The sequence below is a fragment of the Balaenoptera physalus genome (genome assembly GCF_965194825.1).
Source record: "Balaenoptera physalus genome assembly, chromosome: 21".
Taxonomy (NCBI): Eukaryota; Metazoa; Chordata; class Mammalia; order Artiodactyla; family Balaenopteridae; genus Balaenoptera; species Balaenoptera physalus.
This window is the reverse complement of record NC_138902.1, coordinates 32,339,549-32,360,048: the sequence shown is the minus strand read 5'-3', so window position 1 is coordinate 32,360,048 and position 20,500 is coordinate 32,339,549. Positions and strand designations below refer to the sequence as shown.

The following is a 20,500-nucleotide window of genomic DNA, read 5'->3' as shown; positions in this document are numbered from 1 at the left end:
GAACTGCATACAATTCACCAAATGAGTATGAAATCCCATGTTTTCATGCATGAGAAAAGAAATTTGTAGTTTAAGTATATTCAGGTTCTCTTCAAAGGTCAAATTTATGAGAAAATTTCCCTTCCACTCAATTGACTTGTGCCTGAGAACAAAAGAGAAAGTGATCACCGGGCCTTTTGTGTCTGCTTTCTGAAGCGTGTTTTACCAGAGGGGAACATGTAACCAAAGTCAACCCTGCCAGGCACACCTGCATTTCAGGTGACATATACCATGCAAGTGACAGGTCGAGCCATGTTTTAAATTCTATTTTCTCCCCAGTCGTTGAGAGAATGCAAAACTCACAGCCATCTTGAAGTAGTTTTTCATTTATAGAATACACCTTTACCCAGAATGTATCAGCCTGCCTGGCATATGAGAACTGGCAAATAATATCTTTATTAGGTTGATCAGGATTTCTAAACCATGTATATTTCCCAAATGATAATTACTGATATTATTGAGGGCGACAGTGTGCCGGGCAACTTTGTTCTTACCTCATTTAATACTCATAAAAGCCCACCGTGGTGTAGGTACTGTTATCCCCATTTTAAAGATGTGGAAACTGAGGCACAGAGAAGTTAAGTAACTTGCCCAGTGTTCTGGTTATCACTGCAAAACAAATCATCCCAGTACTTGATGGCTTAACACAACACTTATTTTTTACGGTTTCAGTGGGTCAGGAATTCAGGAAGGGCTTGGCCAGGTAGTTCTGGTTTGCCGTCACTCAGGCAGTTGCTCATCTGACAGTAGCTGGAGTTAGGATAGTGGGGATTGTGAGAACGAGGGAGCTGGAGCAGCATGGGGCTAGCCAGGCATCTCTCCATTTAGTCTCAGGACCCTCCCATGTGTTCTTTGGGCTTCCTCACAGCATGGCGGTCTCAGGGTAGTTGGATGCTTACATGGCAGCACAGAGCTCCAGTGTGGGTGGTCTAGCCAGCAAGGTGAAAGATGCATTGCCTTCTATGACCTGGCCTTGTATATCACATAACATCGCTTCAACTATGGTCACAGGCCCATTCACATTTAAGAGGAGGGAATATAAACCCTACCTCCTGACGGGGAAATGGCCACATCCTAGAAGAACAGGGGGGGGACAGGAGAGATCACTGCAGCCTTCTTTGGAAAATACAGTCTGTCCTACCCAATGACACGGCAACTGGTGGAAGAGCTGGGATTCAATTCAAGGCACTCTGCCTGCAGAGCCCACGTGCTTAACCACTATGCTACACAGCCACCACTCTAATGCTGCCAGTGTTTGCTCCTAAATAAATGAGTTTGGGCTAAATATGGATTTGATGACTGAGGCATTATGCATTCTGTGAATTAAGACCTGTTCTTGGGACTTCCCTGGTGGTCCAGTGGTTAAGACTTCATATTTCCAGTGCAGGGGACGTGGGTTTGATCCCTGGTCAGGGAACTAAGATCCCGCAAGCTGCGCGGCGCGGCAAAAATAAAAAAGAGGAAAAAAAGACCTTAAGTCTATGGCAATAAAGCTGTTGACCTTAATTACACGTTGAATTCCAAGTGTTTATCGAGCGCCTGCCATGGGCCAGTTTCTGTGCTGGTTGCTAAAGCATAAAGGAATCCTCTTCCTGAAGATCTGTGGTCCAGCAGGAGACACTGGCATGCAAGCACATTCTACTGCCATGCGATTACTGCAATAGAAGTGGGTACAAGACTGGTGAACTGATGGGATGTGTGGGAATTGCTTTAAAATGCTCCAGAAGACAAAAAACCAGGTTGGGGAGAAGTGGATGAAACCAGATTCTTTTTTTTTTTTAAGATTTATTTATTGATTGACTGATCGATTGCTATGTTGGGTCTTCGTTTCTGTGCGAGGGCTTTCTCTAGCTGCGGCAAGTGGGGGCCACTCTTCATCGCGGTGCGCGGGCCTCTCACTATCGCGGCCTCTCTTGTTGCGGAGCACAGGCTCCAGACGCGCAGGCTCAGTAGTTGTGGCTCACGGGCCCAGTCGCTCCGCGGCATGTGGGATCTTCCCAGACCAGGGCTCGAACCCGTGTCCCCTGCATTGGCAGGCAGATTCTCAACCACTGCACCACCAGGGAAGCCCCCAAAACCAGATTTTTAAAATGTTAATAATTGTTAAAAGTGGGTAAAGGGTGCCTGGGGGCTCTACTTTTGGATATGTCTGTAACTTTCCATGATAAAAATAAATAAAAGATACAAGGTAGAAAGGAACCCCAGTGGAGGTGATTTTTAGGGATCGAGTGATGAAGCAGCAGACAGGCATGGCTTCCTCCAGAAGTGACCCTGGAGTTGTTTTCATGATCCTCACGAAATTACCCTGTGTTTTTCTTGTATGGGAATGTGTTTCCATCATCCTTGAACAGATCCTGTTATGCGAGCTGGGTTTTGAGGGCACATAAAAGTTCGTAAAGTAAACATATCAGGGAAGAGCTTTGCAGGTGATGAAGCGGTGCTGGCTGGCGTCCACAGCAGACGGCCCCCAGGCTCACCAAGCGTTCATAGTGTAGACAGACCTGTCCGGCGCTGAGTAAAGCTGGCTTTGCTTTTCCTACCCGATAGGTTCCTATTCAGTGATAAGAGAATTAGGGGAGGCCTGAAACTCACTTACAACCGAAACAATGCTTGCTGCTGTCAGCACCGCTGCTTCTGGAGGACAGGGCTTTTTCTGTTGGAATTCGAGGATTTTTGAACGAAGCGTGTCTTCTTGTTAGTTGTATAATGCTCATTAGAGTATTGAAGAATTGTAGCTTGAGGAATCTTTGACCCTGGGTGATAATCAAAAACCACTGTCTCAGCAAAGGACTGAATCCCAAATGCCAAATTTAACAGGAAACAATAAGAAGCCCTGCGTTCAAGACGTGTTTAAATATTGAATCGTTTAAACACAGGGTGGGAGGAGCTCTGTGGTAGTTCACGCGTTTATCAGAGGTGTTAGTGCTTACCAGTTGCTCAGACTACATTTGCAATATTTTCTCTACTTCTAATCGCGACCCTTTATTTTATTTCATTTTTATAGTGAAAATTTTCAAACATACACAAAAGTAGAGACAATAACACACTTCCATGCTTGTACTCAGCTCTGTAGCCATTCATACTTTGCCATCTACCATCTACATGATATTGCACCCACATCTATTCCCCTCTTACGTAATTTCACCCATAAATAAAAGGACTTTTTAAAAACATAACCACAATACCTTATTACATCTCATAATTACCAGTAATTCCTTAAAGGTTGCCTGATACCCAATATATGTTCAATTTTCCCTGATTGACGAAGCAGTCTTTTTACAGTTGGTTGGTTTGAATCAGCATCCAAACAAGGTCCATCATTATATTTAATTATGTCTCAAGTCTGTTTTGAGTTTCATTTAATGTAGAACAGTCCCTTCCTCCTTTCTATCCCTTATCATTGACCTGTTGAAGACATGCAGTCAACGTCTTGTAAAATATTCCACATCCTGGTGTTGGCTGACTGCTTCCCCAGGGTGTCATTTGGCTTGTTTCTCTGTCCCCTGGATTTCCTGTGGATGGGGAGTTAGACTTCAAAGCTTGTCTGAGTCCCTTTCTGCCTGCCTCCCCCCTGCTTTTTTTCTGTAATAATATCTCATAGATGACATGCTACACATCCTATTGCCACACAGGTCTGATTGCCTCACTTTTAGTCATGCGAAGGTGGATCAATGGGTTTAGAGAATGACAGCCTAATCCCTTTATTATAAGGTTCAGCTGAACATCCATCACTGGCAATTGTCTGAATCAGTTACTTAATTAGAAGTTGCAAAATGTAATTTTAATATACTGTCCTGCATTTATTGGCTGGAATTATGCTATATAGAAGCTTTTTTCCCCCTCATCTACTAGGTCCATTTAATTACCCTAAAATATAGTTCCTATAGGAAAGAGAGAATTTTTAATAACTTGATTCTTTCTCTTTATAATTTTCAGGATAATGAGTGGTAACTTCACTAACTCTCGTGTTATTCAAGAGCTTTGGTTTTCGTTTTGGTTTGTTGGTCCTCTCCTTTTCTCCCCTCTTCTTATGAAATAATCATGTAAATGAAAGGCTGCAGAACAGGGAGGTTGGTGTGATGGCCTTCTGACATCTTGGTGGCAGCTGTCACCTTCTCTAAAGGACACCCAGCGCCCTCCATCTGGCTTCTTCCGAACGGAGGGATCCTATGCCTGTACTCACCTGCTTAGAGCTTCTGCTTTGAAAAGTAAAGTTGACAAGGAATCTTCAGCTGTAAGGATAAGACCAACAAGAAAACTTCTACAAACTGGTGTCAGACATCCACTCCTGCAGACCTCTGCCAACCACACACTTCAAATCAATACTATAGATGTTCCAAGTGATTCCCTTGGGGAATTAGTGCAAGAGCCTGACATGAAGGAGTGATTAAATGATGTTTAATAAATGGATTTTATACGAATTCTTTGAAAACCGGTGATCCCTGCATGATGGATCTTTCAACACAGACACAGATACTGTTAAAAAAATTATTCAGGACACCTGTTAAAGACAGTTAACCAGACTTATTCAAGAGGGGCCATTGCAATGCGGTTTTGCAGGGGAGAGAGATTGATTCAACTCCAACTCCGACAGGGACAAATGTGGATTTGTAGGCAAGGAGCAGGCGGGGGTCAGCGGATGGGAAATTACTGAGATGGGAATGGGATGGGGAAACCTAAGGGGTAAGGGGGCTCTTGCTAGACCAGCTCAACAGAATTCTGGCTGAAGGCAGCCCAGGGTGGTCGGGTACCAAGGTGGGGATTTCCATGAAACTGATTTAGCAGGATTCTTGCCCAAACAGGATTCTCCAAGGACTGGGAGAGAAGCCCAGTTCGGGCCTGGTCGAGCAGAGGTGCTCAGAGGAGCCTGATTAAAGTCTGGTCAAAGGAGAGAGCATGTGTCCTTACCCACCCACAACCATTAACCGCAATGTTTTATTTTGCAGGTTAATCATTCCTCCTCCTCTATCAGGTAGTAGAATGTTTACTGTTCTCAAAGTCAAGTGTGTCTGAGCGCGCTGGGCAAGCTGAACCTTTCAAGTGTTGCTTCCCCCTCCCTCACAGAAAACGAAAACCAGGGCTGCTCCTTCCGAGGCTCGAGGCTCGGTGCATGAATAACTCCGGCTCACTACCCAGGACGACGTCGGATGATTGACTCCGGGTTCTGCGAAGCAGAAAGAAATTTCCAAAGTGGTTAGACAGGCTGGGTGACTTCAGGACAAGGAGCCTTTATGTTTTAAAATCGGAACCCAGCTGTGACGAGCGAGCAAGCGAAAAGGTTTTCTTGCACCTGCTGGAATGACCTGCAGAAACCCTGGCTGGGCGGGTGAGCACGGGCTCTGCACGCACGCTCCCTGCCACGCATCCCCGCATCCCGGCATCCCCGCATCCCCGCATCCCCGCATCCCGGCATCCCCGCATCCCCGCATCCCCGCATCCCCGCATCCCCGCATCCCGGCATCCCCGCATCCCCGCATCCCCGCATCCCCGCATCACTGCATCCCCCCCAGGCTCGCGCTGCATTCATGCGGGGACCCGGCTCCCGGCTGGAGCTGCAGTGGGCTGAGCCTGAAGGAGTTCACAGGCCCCCGGCGCCTCTGAGATGGGCGTTCACCCCGCTGCGATCACCCCTGGCTTAAACGTGGTGCAGCCACTTCCAGAAAGCGGGCAGGATGCCACGCTCAGAGAGGCCTGCACAGCGAGTTTCTAAAGCTAATGCAAAACGCCTTCTAAGGATTTTGCAAAGCCCACCTAGGAGGTGAAGCGGTATCAGTTCTACCTTTTCTTTGCAGGAGGAATGATAGTCCAGATAGACAGAGGATGTGTCTAGCTCAGAACCTCCAGGCCACTTGCAGGTGTCTGGGGTCTGCGGGGGCCGTTCCACCCGGGGTCCTAACACCCTGGCATCCCCAAGCCCCCCTCACCCCCACCCTCCTCGGATGCCGAAGAGAAGAGTGGAGAAGCTCCGTGTCCAAAAGAAGGTGGCTGGTATCTGAAGGGGAGGCCGGGGGATGAGAGCATCGGACTCAGGTGCCTCTGGAATGTCCTCGCCCGGAAGGGAGAGTGGCCCGCACTGCAGATGCCGGCGCTGCCAGACCCAGGTCCCTCCTTCATTCTTTCTTTTCTGTTTGGTTTGCCAGAGCTCAGAGCTCTCAAGTGGGGCCCGAACCCCAACAGACAAATCTTTCTTTGTAAGAAGGGCCCTCCTCCCTGGTGAAATCACCTTTAAAAATGGTCGCTCTGTATTGTTGCAGAAAAAAGCAAGTTACAAAACAGTGTGTGTGATACGATCTTGCTTTGTAAGACAAAACAAAACAAACACTACAAAAACACAAATACATACTCAAAAAAGACCAGAAGTATATGCACCAAATTCTATTTTTGGATTATTGGATTATAGATGATTTTAATTTTCTTCATTTTACTTATCTGTTCTAAAGTGTTTTCAACAGTAAATGGGTTTTTTTCTAACAAGAAAAAAATGACCAAAAAAAGTTATTAAAAAAAAAAAGAAAACACAGTATCACAGCACCAGTGGGAAGAGAGTCCATGGATGGGCACACCTGGTGATACGATACCAATATACCCACCGGCAGCACCCGTGTGGATTCCTGGAGAGATTCTGAAGATAAAGATGTGCTCCTGTTTTGCGGCCACTCAAGGAAGAAGCAGATGAGCCCCCACTGTAGTTATAGCCAGGATGCTTTTCTCTTACCCAGAAGGTTCCTCAGGATGTTGGTGACTCTGATCTGTTGCTTGACGACATGTTCATTGAGCTGGTTCTCTTCCAATTGCCAGTCCTCTGGGGCTGGGGGAATTCTCTGCCGTGTCTCAGCTTTTGGATTGTAGGAAGCAGATCTCGATTTAGATCTCTGACTAGGGGATGATGTCAAAGGGACCCGAAGAGCTTCAAAGTCTTAACTAAACAAGACCTAATAGCTTCCTTCTTGCCACAGAATCCTAAATGGGCCTTCCAGTGGAACCACGAGATTGTAAGTGCTCCAAAGACATGTTTTCTTCGCTGATCTGTCTCTAGCTCCTAGAACCATTCCTGACACATTAGAAGGGACTGGTAAATATTTATGGCATATATTGATAAACTACAGACTTACGCTTTGGAAATCTCCCAGTTTTTGAGATTTCTCTTTCCTGTTCTTTCTTACTTCTTGCCCTCTCTCCCTCTTCTTCTTCTTTTTTGTTTTTTTTTTTTTTCTCACTTTTACATCTAAACAGGAGAATGCCTTCCTCACCCACCCCATGCCCATTTGTCATTTGCCCACTACGGATCCAGTCATTCACTAAAAAAATGGGCCCATCTGAATGACAACGAAACCCACAGGCCACAGCCATGCGTGATCCCTAGAAGCTACCAAGTCCCATCCCAACAAAGTCTTGAGGCATGGAAGAGCCGAAACCAAAACCCAGATGAGTCCAACTGTGCCCATTATTCTCATTTCCAGCTCCCTGTAAATGTGAGAGTGACTGAAACATCGGTAACCCACACTAAGGATGCCAACGATCCTTGTCAAAAAGGCCAAGGGACCAAGGTAATTTGTGTAATTCAGACACCAGAGGCACCGGCCTCTGCTTCCCTTTGCAAAATCCTCTTGTCTTTCCGCAAGCTCTGTTTCTGTGTCCCGTGCCCCAGTGAAAGCTCTAGACAGTAGAAAATGCTATCTTTGGGGAAGGGGGGACTCTTCTAGAAAGGTAAAATATGATGCAGATTGTAATGCTATTTTGTTTTTTGGATGTTTCTTCCAAAACTCTGTATGGCATTTTCATCATCACAAAATTAAGAATGGAGTCGCCAGCCCAAGGCCTCAGTAAAGCAGGACAGTCCTAGGAGGAGCTGGACAGAAGCCCTTGCAGACGTCACTCTCCCTCCCGCTTCCTGTTTTTCTTTTTCTTGTGTCTTCGGGACCCCAATTTGTAAGAAAATTGTACTTCCTGAATTTGGAGTCCCGGTCGCCTCCCTATGGATATAAGGAAGGGGAAGAGGCGTTGTCGGACTGCCATGTTGCCCAGCTCCATCCACATTGAAATTTGTGACTGGTGGTCCCTAGAGCCGTGTGCTGCGAATGCCCTAGAAGGAGAGATGCTGGGACCAGTGAATCTGAGCATTATCCTGAGACATCCAGCTGGGCAGTGTCATTTCCGTATCTCAGTGAAAGTTCCCTGCAAGATTTTGCTATCTTGTTTTCTCTGCAGTAAAAAAGAGGGTGATTTAAAATTTTTTCTCATCAAAATCAAGGCATCAGGATGTGAGTCACGGATACATAGAACCTAGAACTTTTCCCTCTCTGATGTTTCCCCCTTGAAGGCCCAAAGAGGTACCGTTGTGGACAGCCTCTTCTGGGTGCCCTGCGTGAGGCACTGGCCTGTGTTCTCTGACCCCTAACCAGCCTGCCTTCCCAGACAGGAAGCTCCATCTTTTCTGGAGGCAGCTTGTCTAGCTCTGCCACCATCTCGTGCTGACAGCAATGGCAAGTGGGCGTCTACCTGCTCACTGGGCCAGGGCGCCATGGTGATGCTCTGGGGGGTCCTGTTGCTCCCCGGCCTCCTGCCGCAGAGCCGGGGGACCCCTGGGAACCTCATGGAGCCCGCACTCACTGTCCCCCTGAACAGGCCCCTGAGGCTGATGGCTGCAGATGGCGGGGGAGGGGCTTGGTGGGAAGAGTCCGCCACCGCTGTCTTGGGGTCTGCTTTCCCACTGGCTGCTTGGAGATACCGCCCCCCGCTCCCCCAGGAGATGAGGAGTTAACATCCTGCAGGGTACACTTTGGCAGGTGAGAGATGGCAGTTGATGAATAAATTCTTCTCTCTTCCTCCCCCCATGGACTGTTTCAAGACATCTGTTAGTTTATTGAGCCCCTCTGAAGACCTCCCGTAAGATGGAGAATCAGCTGTGCTTCTGAACAGCTCAGTACTGTTCTTATAATATTTGTTCTCTCTCCTTCCCGGGATCGCTCTCCCCGATGCAATGTTAGCACAAATGCATTGTCCTTCATTCGGATTTCTAGACAACCTGGGCTAAGATAGGTTTATACCAGAATATCATTATTTTTTTAATTAAAAAATTTGTAAAATTTTTACCTAGACTACTCATTTTCTTATTTTTACTACATTATTTTTAAGAGTAATATACATGCAGAGCAGAAAACTTGAAAAATGCAGAAAAACAAAAAAAACTCATAATCTCATTACCTAATGATAAAGACTTTGCACATCTTGGAGAATTTACTTCCAGTGTTTATTCTTTACATCAGGGGAGTTTGTTTCCTAAATAGTCTTTCCCCGAAGCAGCCAGACCTATTATTTTCAAACTATTTCTCATGCCTGACAGCGGATCCATTCACATATTTTTATGTGGGCAGCTTAAATTGGAATAAGATAAATTCAGAAGGTGATTCCTAAGTGTATTCTCAGAAATTAGTGGAAATTACTAAAGTATCTAACATGCTTTAAAAAAATGCTCTAGGGGCTTCCCTGGTGGCGCAGTGGTTGAGAATCTGCCTGCCAATGCAGGGCACATGGGTTTGAGCCCTGGTCTGGGAAGATCCCACATGCCGCGGAGCGACTAGGCCCGTGAGCCACAACTACTGAGCCTGCGCGTCTGGAGCCTGTGCTCCGCAACAAGAGAGGCTGTGATAGTGAGAGGCCCGCGCACCACGATGAAGAGTGGCCCCCACTTGCCGCAACTAGAGAAAGCCCCCGCACAGAAACGAAGACCCAACACAGCCAAAAATAAATAAATAAATAAATAAATAAAAATTAAAAAAAAAAATGCTCTAGTCATTGGTAGATTTTCTGAACACGCGTAAACTAGTCTCCTTTTCCCTTCACACGCAGTGGCACTAATTATAATGTCTCACAAGGATGCTCAGAGAACAAGGAGACGGGGGGACGGCTGAGGATGCATCACTGTAAATAAGAATAGTCATGAGATTCAGCAGAGAGATGCCAGGCAGTTAAAGTGGTGATACCAAAATGAAGAGCATTCATGTTGGTTTATTGAAGTTACACTAGCGTTTTGCGAGACTGACGTCGTTATTAATATCGGACTTTGTGATCAGCCGATCCTAACTTTTCTCTCTATAAGTTGTGTGACATTTGGGTATTACTTAACCTTTTTAAGTCCCAGCTTTCTTATCTGAAGCATGAGAATAATAATAGGTATCTTGCAGAATTGTTCGTTTATTCAACCAGTATTTGCTCAATACCAGCTATTCAACAAATATTTATTCAATACTGTGCTAGTCTTTGGGGTGCAGTGGCGACTAAGAGGAAGCCTCGGTTCTCTTGGAACCTGCAGTGACAGCTCAGTAAATGGGAATTAGTATCATAATCACCACTATCACCATGACTACCATCAACCTCGTCATCGAAATTTCCTCTATGTTGACTGATTTTGAAACATTGGTTAGCTCAGAGCAGTGCACTTTTTAAATTAAACTTTTTATTTTGAGATCATTATAGATTCACATGCATTTGTAAGAAATAATACAGAAAGATCTTGTGTATCCTTTACCAGTGTCCCCAAAGGTAACATCTTATAAAGCTAGAGTACAATGTCACACCAGGATTTTGACATTGGTTCAATCTACCAATCTCATTCAGATTTCCCCAGTTTTAACTGTGTTTTGCATATATATATGTGTGTGTGTATTCAGTTCTATGCAATTTTCTCGTATCTTCACCGCCACACTCAAGACACATCTCCACAAGGATTCCTCATGTTGACTTTTTATAACCTTGTCTACCTCCTACCCACCATGTGGTTCCTAAACTCTGGCAACAACCAATCTGTTCTCCATTTCTATAATTTCATCATTTCAAGAATGTTATATGAATGAAGCCATAGATTTTGTAACCACTGGGGACTGGCATTTCTCACTCACAATAATTCTCCGGAAATTCTCTGGAAACTCATCCAAGCTATTGCCTGTATCAATAGTTCATATCTTTTTATCCTTGAGTAGATTTCCATGGTACAGATGTACCAGGTTGTTTAACCACTCACTGTTGAAGGGCATTTAGTTGTTTCCAGTTTTGACTACTGTGAATGAAATCTTTATGAACATTCTTGTGCAGGTTTTTGTATGAACAGAGTTTCATTTCAAATTTGTCCTTTTTTCCATCAAAAAATTGATATTTGGTGGTGGTGGGTTGTGTCTGGAGACCGAAACGAATTTATCTTTCAATTCCAGTAGTTTAATTAGAATGTGTCTCACTGTGGATGATGCTGGTTGAGTTTCCCAGGTACATACTGACCCCATTCAATATATAGACTCAAGTGTCTTTTTATCTCATCACAGATTTCTTAAGTTAGTATTTACTCTGATCTATTGATTTGGTTTCCTTCTTCAGGAACTCCAGTTGTACGCTGTTGGATTTTTCTTTGCCTATTTTCTACATCTACCTTTATAAACAATCTTTTTCTTTATTTCTGTTTAATTTCCTCCTTTATAACCTCACTCTCCCTTGTTATGCTTTCTGTGACATCTGATTTTTCTTGTGTAACTTCTAGCTTAGGCTTAGTTCATAAAATATTATTTTTTAAATTTTTCCTGAGCTTGCTCGACTCTTTTTTTTTTTTTTAATTTTTAATTTATTTATTTATTTTTATTTTTGGCTGTGTTGGGTCTTCGTTTCTGTGCGAGGGCTTTCTCTAGTTGTGGCAAGCGGGGGCCACTCTTCATCGCGGTGCGCGGGCCTCTCACCGTCGCGGCCTCTCTTGTTGCGGAGCACAGGCTCCAGACGCGCAGGCTCAGTAGTTGTGGCTCACGGGCCCAGTTGCTCCGCGGCATGTGGGATCTTCCCAGACCAGGGTTCGAACCTGTGTGCCCTGCATTGGCAGGCAGATTCACAACCACTGCGCCACCAGGGAAGCCCTGCTTTGTGTATTTTGAAGCTCTGTTGTTAGATGCATATTCATTTATTGTTGTGTGTGAGCTATGACTTGAAATATAAGATGCGATTTAAAATATGCCAGGGCTTCCCTGGTGGCGCAGTGGTTGAGAATCTGCTTGCCAATGCAGGGGACACGGGTTCGAGCCCTGGTCTGGGATGATCCCACATGCTGCGGAGCAACTGGGCCCGTGAGCCACAACTACTGAGCCTGCGCGTCTGGAGCCTGTGCTCCGCAGCAAGAGAGGCCGCGATAGTGAGAGGCCCGCGCACCGCGATGAAGAGTGGCCCCCGCTTGCCGCAACTAGAGGAAGCCCTCGCACAGAAACGAAGACCCAACACAGCCATAAATAAATAAATTAAATTAAATTAAAAAAAATACTCTTCATTTTAAAATAAATAAATAAATAAAATATGCCAAAGCCAGGAAGAACATTCCAGGAAATAGGACTAACTATTGCAAAGGCACCAGTGCATAGCATGGCATGGTCAGTGAATAAATGACAAGCACCATATTGATAGAGTAGAAGATGGGTGGCAGATATCACCAGTGAGCCAGAAAATTCACTGTATTTTATTTTGCCAACTTTTGACCTGAATTGACCACAGTGAAGCTAAGTGAATTATCTGGATCATTTACTCTATGAAAACAATTGATTTGGATGGTTTAGCCTCCAAAGTGTGTCATATGGGCGGTAGAGCATGATTTTGGAGCCAGTCTGCCTGAGTGCAATTTCTTATTTCAACATTCACTAGCTGAGTGGACTTGAGCAAGTCCTCTGATGTTTCTTCTACCTCATTTTCTCATCTGTAACAACAGAGCTTCAAAATACACACAATTTTCTTATCTTATAATAACAGTATCCACTTTAGAGGTTTATTGTAAAGATCAAGTGCAAGATGCTTAGAATGGTGTCTGGAAAATGGTAATCACTCAAAAAAATGACATTTATGTATTTCAAAAGCAACTGTCTCAATTAATGGAATGAACCAGGGAGAATAAGATCCTGTTTTAGTTTCCTGGGGCTGCCAAAACTAAGTGCCACAAACTGGGTGGCTTTAAACAACAGAAATTTATTCTCCCACGGCTCTGGAAGCTACAGCTGTGTGATCAAGTTGTTGGCAGGGTCATGCCCTCTCTGAAGGCTCTAAGGGAGAATCCTGCCTTGCCGCCCGAGCTTCCGCTGGTTGCTGGCAATTCTTGGGGCTCCTTGGCTTGTGATAGCATAACTCCAATCTCAGCCTTTGTCTTCATGTGGTCTTCTCTCCTCCATGCCTTTGTTTCCAAATGCCCCCCCTTCTTATAAGGATGGCAGTCATTGAGCCACCCTAATCCAGCAGGATCTCATCTTAACCTGGGTACATCTGTGAATACCCTATTTCAAAATAAGGTCATGTTTACAGATTCTGGGTGATACACATTTCAGGGAGACATTATTTAACCCAGTGTAGATCTCAACTTGTCCACATCTCTTGACAACTTGCTCTAGGTAGCCAAGTTTCTGTTTTTCTATAACCCCTTTGGACAAAATATTGCCAAACTTCCTTGCTTACTTTTCGACATTTAAAAATCAAATATACTAATTCCAATTGTACTGTTTTGGTAGACTTAGGCCGTTAACCGTCTGTCACAAAGATGTGTGATGGGGTTTGAAGTGTTGTGGCACTCTCTGATACTTGGGTTGGCAGTTTAGAGTTTATCTGTTTTCTTTCTCTTTATTGTTATTACCTGTCACTTCTCGCTGATGTTAGCGTTTATGTTTGTGTAAACCCTCTTTCACTTCTATTTCTGTGACTTGGAAAGCCCGAACTCCAAGTTTGCTATAAGTGTAAAATTTAGACTTACAGTCTTAAGAACAGACCAAGGGGCTTCTCTTGAAATTATGTTGCATACAAGGCACATAGAAGTAAGCCAATATTCTAAAAGTTTACTGACTTTGAACTTGTTGAGAAAGCTTGAACATAATGAGACAACATCATACCTTATTTGGATAGGGATATAAACAATTCTGGGTATTGATATTGGTTTCCTATTCCTTGTAATTAGGGATCAGCTAATAGCACTTCAGCCCTAGCTCAGGGCATGGTCCATGTCCCAGCCATCCAGAGCGCCTGACATTTTTGCGCTGTCCCTGTGTTGCTGGCTCTTCTTTTCTGCAGCAAATTCTTCCTTTTTCTTTAAGGCTTGTATCACTAATCACAGCTCTGTGTACTTGTTCAAATCAAGGCCTTGAAGCATACAAGTTTTATTAATTGATTTCTTTAGAGGACTTTGCTTCCCTCCAATATACTCTACAAAATGTGGGCTGCCTGCTTTGTGGGTTAACAGGAATGGCTACACAATGCTCTGTCTGTCTGTCTTTCTCTCTGTCCTTCTCTCTTTAACCCAAGCACTGTCTTTCCAATGCCTGAAATCTCCACCCCATCACAAAGCCCCTCTTCTGCTTTCCTGATTCCCACTTATGCATTTGCCATAGAGTTGGATGGTAGATGAGTGAGGTTTTGCTGCTTTTATTTAGTCTGATAATGTGTAGGAGCTTAAGTGACAATGGAATGTACAGTTCTTATATTACTGAGCCTTGGATTCTCAAGTCCATTAACCTCCGGCCCCTTTTTTGCCAGGATTCAACAAAGGAGAAGTCAAAAGTTTCACTCCGGAGTAGGAGGAAATTGACTGTGTAAATGCAGATTCTTCTAGGCATTAAAACGAAGGCTCATCATCAAAAAATCTACAAACAATAAATGCTGGAGAGGGTGTGGTGAAAAGGGAACCCTCTTGCACTGTTGGTGGGAATGTAAATTGATACAGTCACTATGGAGAGCAGTATGGCGGTTCCTTAAAAAACTAAAAATAGAACTACCATATGACCCAGCAATCCCACTACTGGGCATATACCCAGAGAAAACCATAATTCAAAAAGAGTCATGTACCCCAATGTTCACTGCAGTTCTATTTACAATAGCCAGGACATGGAAGCAACCTAAGTGTCCATTGACAGATGAATGAATAAAGAAGATGTGGCACATATATACAATGGAATATTACTCAGCCATAAACAGAAGCGAAATTGAGTTATTTGTAGTGAGGTGGATAGACTTAGAGTCTGTCATACAGAGTGAAGTAAGTCAGAAAGAGAAAAACAAATACCGTATGCTAACACATATGTATGGAATCTAAAAAAAAAAAAAAGGTTCTGAAAAACCTAGGGGCAGGACAGGAATAAAGACGCAGATGTAGAGAATGGACTTGAGGACACAGGGAGGGGGAAGGGTAAGCTGGGACGAAGTGAGAGAGTGGCATGGACATATATACACTACCAAATGTAAAATAGATGGCTAGTGGGAAGCAGCCGCATAGCGCAGGGAGATCAGCTCGTGCTTTGTGACCACCTAGAGGGGTGGGATAGGGAGGGTGGGAGGGAGACGCAAGAGGAAGGAGATATGGGGATATATGTTTATGTATAGCTGATTCACTTTGTTGTAAAGCAGAAACTAACACACCATTGTAAAGCAATTATACTCCAATAAAGATGTTAAAAAAAACCAAAACAAACAAAGGCTCAGATGCTGACTGACCCCATTGTGTCCTGCAGTCATTTCTTCTGAGAAGGTCAGTAGACTGTTTTCACTGAGCGTATTTTTAGGCACTTTGCCATTAAATCCAGTTTTGCAGGTGTAGGTGTAGCTCTGGGTAAAACTATGATCATGGCCAAGTTTTACTTCGCTGCCAGCACAGCTCGCATCTGACTCCTCCACCTATTTGACGGTCTCTTCTCTGCCCTGGGACCCCCACTGGCTCTCGCTCCCTCCGCCAGCACCTCCTGCTCCATATCCCCCCATTTCTCAAAGCATAGGGCTGGCCTGGGTTCTGTTCCCTCAGGTCTGAGCTAGACGCTGACACAACACAGAATCCAGGAAATTTCAAGCTGAAAGAACTCTAGAGATAAATTAGATGGATTAATTTTAGTTAAGCGTAGGATAGGGGATAGACAAGTGTATCTCATTTTATTGTGTTTCACTTTATTGTGCTTTGCAGATACTGGTTTTTTTCCTTTTTTTACAATTGAAGGTTTGTGGCAACCCCTCACTAAGCAAGTCTATCGGCACCATTTTCCCAGCAGCATTTGCTCACGTCATGTCCCTGTGTCACGTTTTGGTAATTCTCGAAATATTTCAAATGTTTCATTATTAATATTTGTTATTGTAATCTGTGATCAGTGATCTTTGATGTTGCTACTGCAAAAACATTATGCCTTGCTAAAGGCTCAGATGATGGTTAGCACTTTTTAGCTATACAGTATTCTTTAGTTAAGGGAGTGCATTGTTTTTTTTAGACATAATGCTATTGCACAATGAATAGACTGGAACGTAGTGTAAACATAACTTTTATATGTACTTGGAAACCAAAAGAATTTGTGTGACTTGCTGTATTGCAATATTCACTTTACTGCAGTGGTCTGGAATCGAACCCACAATATCTCTGAAGTATGCCTGTGTGTGTGTGTATAATACACACACACTCACACACACACACACAGATACAATATAGGTATAAAGTAGTACAGGGGTGCTATGGGACAAGTCCTCCCAATTACTCCTTATCAAAGGTTTACTCCCTCAAAAGACCTGTCCAGTAAATGATGCACAGCTGAAATTATCTCTTTGGTTCAATGAGCCAAACCCAAGATATTATACCAGCCAGGAGGGATTAGTGAACCATTATCTTCCTAAGGAATTTTTGCTGTGAGGGTTCACTCATTGTTTACAAGGCCACAGTTTCTATAAAATCTTGGAATTCAGAATTTTTTTGTAATTAGAATTTTTATTCTGAAATAATGAGATAATCCCATGTATTTGAAAGAAATGCATTTAGTACTTTAAATTCAGGTAATCATTTCATAGTGCCTTACACACTGTGGGGTATGTTCAATGTATAGTACTTGATGGATAGATTGATAAAATAACTATCATTCGTGCCTTACAAATGGTCTCTTGAGGGAAGTAGGTTTGAAAATTACTAGGCCCAGGGATAGGATGTCAATTTCCTGGGTTATTCAGTGGCTTTGTGAGTGTTTGTTTCTTATGCATTTCTCATTTTTAGGGTATTCTTATTTAGTTTTTACGCATACAATATGCACTTGGTCGCATTATGTCTTGCTGTTGTTAATTAGTGAACATGAGGACATCTGATTTGGGAAATGCTAGTACTTTCCTCACTGACCTGGTCAGGAGTGAGGGGTGAGCAGAGGGGCGCAGGGGCTGCGTGGAGCTGAGGGCTGGGCGGAGCTGAGGGCTGGGCGGCTGCACTTTCTTGAGGTTTTGAGGCGTCTCTGGTCCTGGATGCCCCGTGGCTCCCAGATACCGTTCCCACAGCACGGAAGGAACGGCACTTCTTTAGACCAAACTCACCCACAGTGAATTCTGTATCATTCTTTTGTCTCCCTCTAGAATCCTGGCAGGGAAAAATGCTGCCTCAGGTTTGCAGTGCTGCAAAGTACAGTGGCCCACTCTCAGGGAACCATAAATATTTGGAATTTGAAGTGGATTGGGAAATTAAAAAAAAAAAAACTTAAAAAACGAACTAAAGTTTGGGAACAAGTTAGCCAAGCCCTAGATTCCTTGAAATGGAGCTGATATGCATTGCCTTAAAGCTGACTTTTTGTAAGAGTTTCTCTAGAACCGAGAAATCGGATGTGAAATCAAGATCTTCTGACTGGTACAGCAAAATTGTTTTTGTTTCTTTAAATCACATCCTCTACCTGAGGACCACTGTCACAGACAAGGCTAGCCCAAACTTTAGGTCATGGGTGAACCCCACTGTGTGATTTCTAACATTTCATAGAGGGAAAATCTGGTGACAACCAACATCATCAAGAGGAGATCTCAAGGGAAAGAGAAAAGCCCCGGGGGGGTGTGGAATGCAGACATCCAGCTCTGACCACCCCCGCCTTGTATTTGTGTGTTCTGTGTATTTCAGGTTATTTCAGGTCCTTTTTACTACCAACTGGGGCACCAGCTCCTTCTCCATCCTTTACCTCTGACTCCAGGCAACTTCTCCACTAACTGCCCCAATCCTGTTGCCTTGAGGGTAGTTCTGATCCCAGGTCTCCAAATGCAGAAGGACAAATTCTGAGAGTACATACAAAGGAATTTGAAAGAATATCTCCAGGGACCAGTTCGGATCTGAGTCTGGTAGTAAAGGACAGTTGTTGGCCTTACACCAGGCAAAGTGGTTTTATTTTATGTTGCCGTATGATTAGCGTTGCCCGATTTAGCAAACAAAAACACATTCACTGATACACACAACGTGGATAAACCTTGAAACCATGCTAAGTGAAAGAAACCAGTCACAAAAGACCACATATTATATGAATCCTTACATGTGAAATGTCCAAAATGGGCAAATCTATAAAGACAGAAAGTAAATCAGTGGTTGCCTAGGTCTGTGGAGTAAGGGGGTAGGGAGGGGAGTGACTGAAAATGGCTACAGCATTTCTTTTTAGGTGATAAAATGTTTTAAAAGTAGATTATGATTGTGGTTGTACAACTCTGTGAAAAACTAAAAACCATTGAATTGTACACAAAGTAGTGGAATTTTATGATACATGAATATCTTAATAAAGTTGCTTGAAAAAATATAGGATGCCAAGTTAAATTTGAATTTCCGATAAACCGTGAAAAAATTTAGTATATCCTACACAATATTTGGGAAGTATAATAAAAATATTTTCACTGTTTAAAATTTAACTGTAGGTCTTATATTTTATTTGGCAACCCTACTTACATTTTAATTCAATGTCTCAGAAACCACTAATCCACAGCAAAAGTAAGAAGAAATAGTTCATGAGATGTCATTTAAATGAGATTTAAGGGGACCCCTACATACTTTGGGCATCAAAATGTTTAGCAATTAACTAAGATCAAGAACTTCTTGATTTAATGATAATCTTTTTTTTTTTTTTAAATCTAACTGTAGCTGCCAAAGCAGAGAGATCCAGGAAGAGAAGAAATAACTTTAAATTGTGTTAGTAAAAATTTCCCCATATTATAGAAAATGTTTAGAAGAGAGAAGAATTGGATATTTTATAAGAGCCTTCTAATCTTTACATTTTATAAATCTTGCCATTTGAGTTAGAAACATTCTGGGGGAAGTTCATGAGTGCGGAGCTTAAAAATTTTGACTTGTTCAAGTAGATGAGAAATTATTATAAAATATTTACTACATAACGATTGTTACACAATGAGATTTACCATAAAGCAAAGATTGTAAGATTGTTATACAATTGTCATGCTTTATGGAAGAAAATGAAGGCTGCTTCAAGTAAAGGTCTTGTATTTGTTTTTTGTTTTGTTTTGTTTTGTTAAAGGTTTCACTTTATTTACTTATTTATTTATGGCTGTGTTGGGTCTTCGTTTCTGTGCGAGGGCTTTCTCTAGTTGCTGCGAGCGGGGGCCACTCTTCATCGCGGTGCGCGGGCCTCTCATCATCACGGCCTCTCTTGTTGCAGAGCACAGGCTCCAGACGCGCAGGCTCAGTAGTTGTGGCTCACGGGCCTAGTTGCTCCGTGGCATGTGGGATCTTCCCAGACCAGGGCTCGAACCCGTGTCCCCTGCATTAGCAGGCAGATTCTCAACCGCTGCGCCACCAGGGAAGCCCCTCGTATTTGTTTTAAGGCGATGTCTCAGTTTGCAAATTCTGTTGAGCAGAATTTTTTTTTTTTCACACACACACACTGTATTTTATTTTTACAAGAGATAAATAGACTGACACCAAGCATTGTACATGGATGACCACAACAAAAGCAACAATGATTGCAATTACCAAACACAAAACACACTCATACTATGTCATAATATTGACATTCAGTCCAGTAATCCTCCACGAGCAGAATTCTTTATGTTTGCTCTTGCATAATGCTCATCTTTACAGAGCGACCACACCCCTGTTTTGATACTGGAAAATCCAGCATGAAACTGCTACAGTGGCATAAATCAGTGCAGGATTATTAAGCAATTTTTAGCAAGTGGTGCCTGCAAAGCTCTGTTCATGCTCTCTTAGTACAGTGTTAATAGCAGTCAATATTTTTCTTATCTTACAATTGGGAAAACATAAAACTGCAATAAATTGTTCTGAATTTAATAATTTGATAAATTGGAATTAGAATATGTTAGGGGTTACATGGCACAGCACTTAACCAAACCATAGATTTTTTTTTTAACTAACTATTTCTAATAAATAATAGATGTTGAATTAATCTCTCACACTGTGATGGCTCAACTTTTCATTATGATATTGGTATGATAAAGGATAAAATTTCCTAAATAAAAATAAAAATAATAGATGAAAAGAAGTTAAAATGAAATTAAATCAGCAAGTTCCATATAAGTTCGGAGAAAGAGACCAAATATTGCCCCTTGAATAATTTCAAGGAACATAAGTGAGGTTAACGTAAGTGATAGATGCTATGCATGATTTCAACAATGGGCAATGAGTTTCAGAACACTTTCTTCTTTCTGTTTACTCCAGAGTTTTTTTAAAAGAAATATTCACCTA

General features: G+C 43.0%; 1 long non-coding RNA gene across 1 annotated transcript; it reads right to left on the bottom strand.

Moving 5' to 3' along the window:
• Positions 1 to 570: 570 nt before the first annotated feature.
• LOC309651808 lies at positions 571 to 9,817 on the bottom strand. Its single transcript, XR_014258414.1, has 4 exons — positions 5,819 to 9,817; positions 4,223 to 5,203; positions 2,636 to 3,551; positions 571 to 1,113 (listed from the first exon to the last, which is right to left on the bottom strand). It is a non-coding gene; the product is annotated as an uncharacterized lncRNA (long non-coding RNA).
• Between the last annotated feature and the right edge of the window lie 10,683 nt (positions 9,818 to 20,500).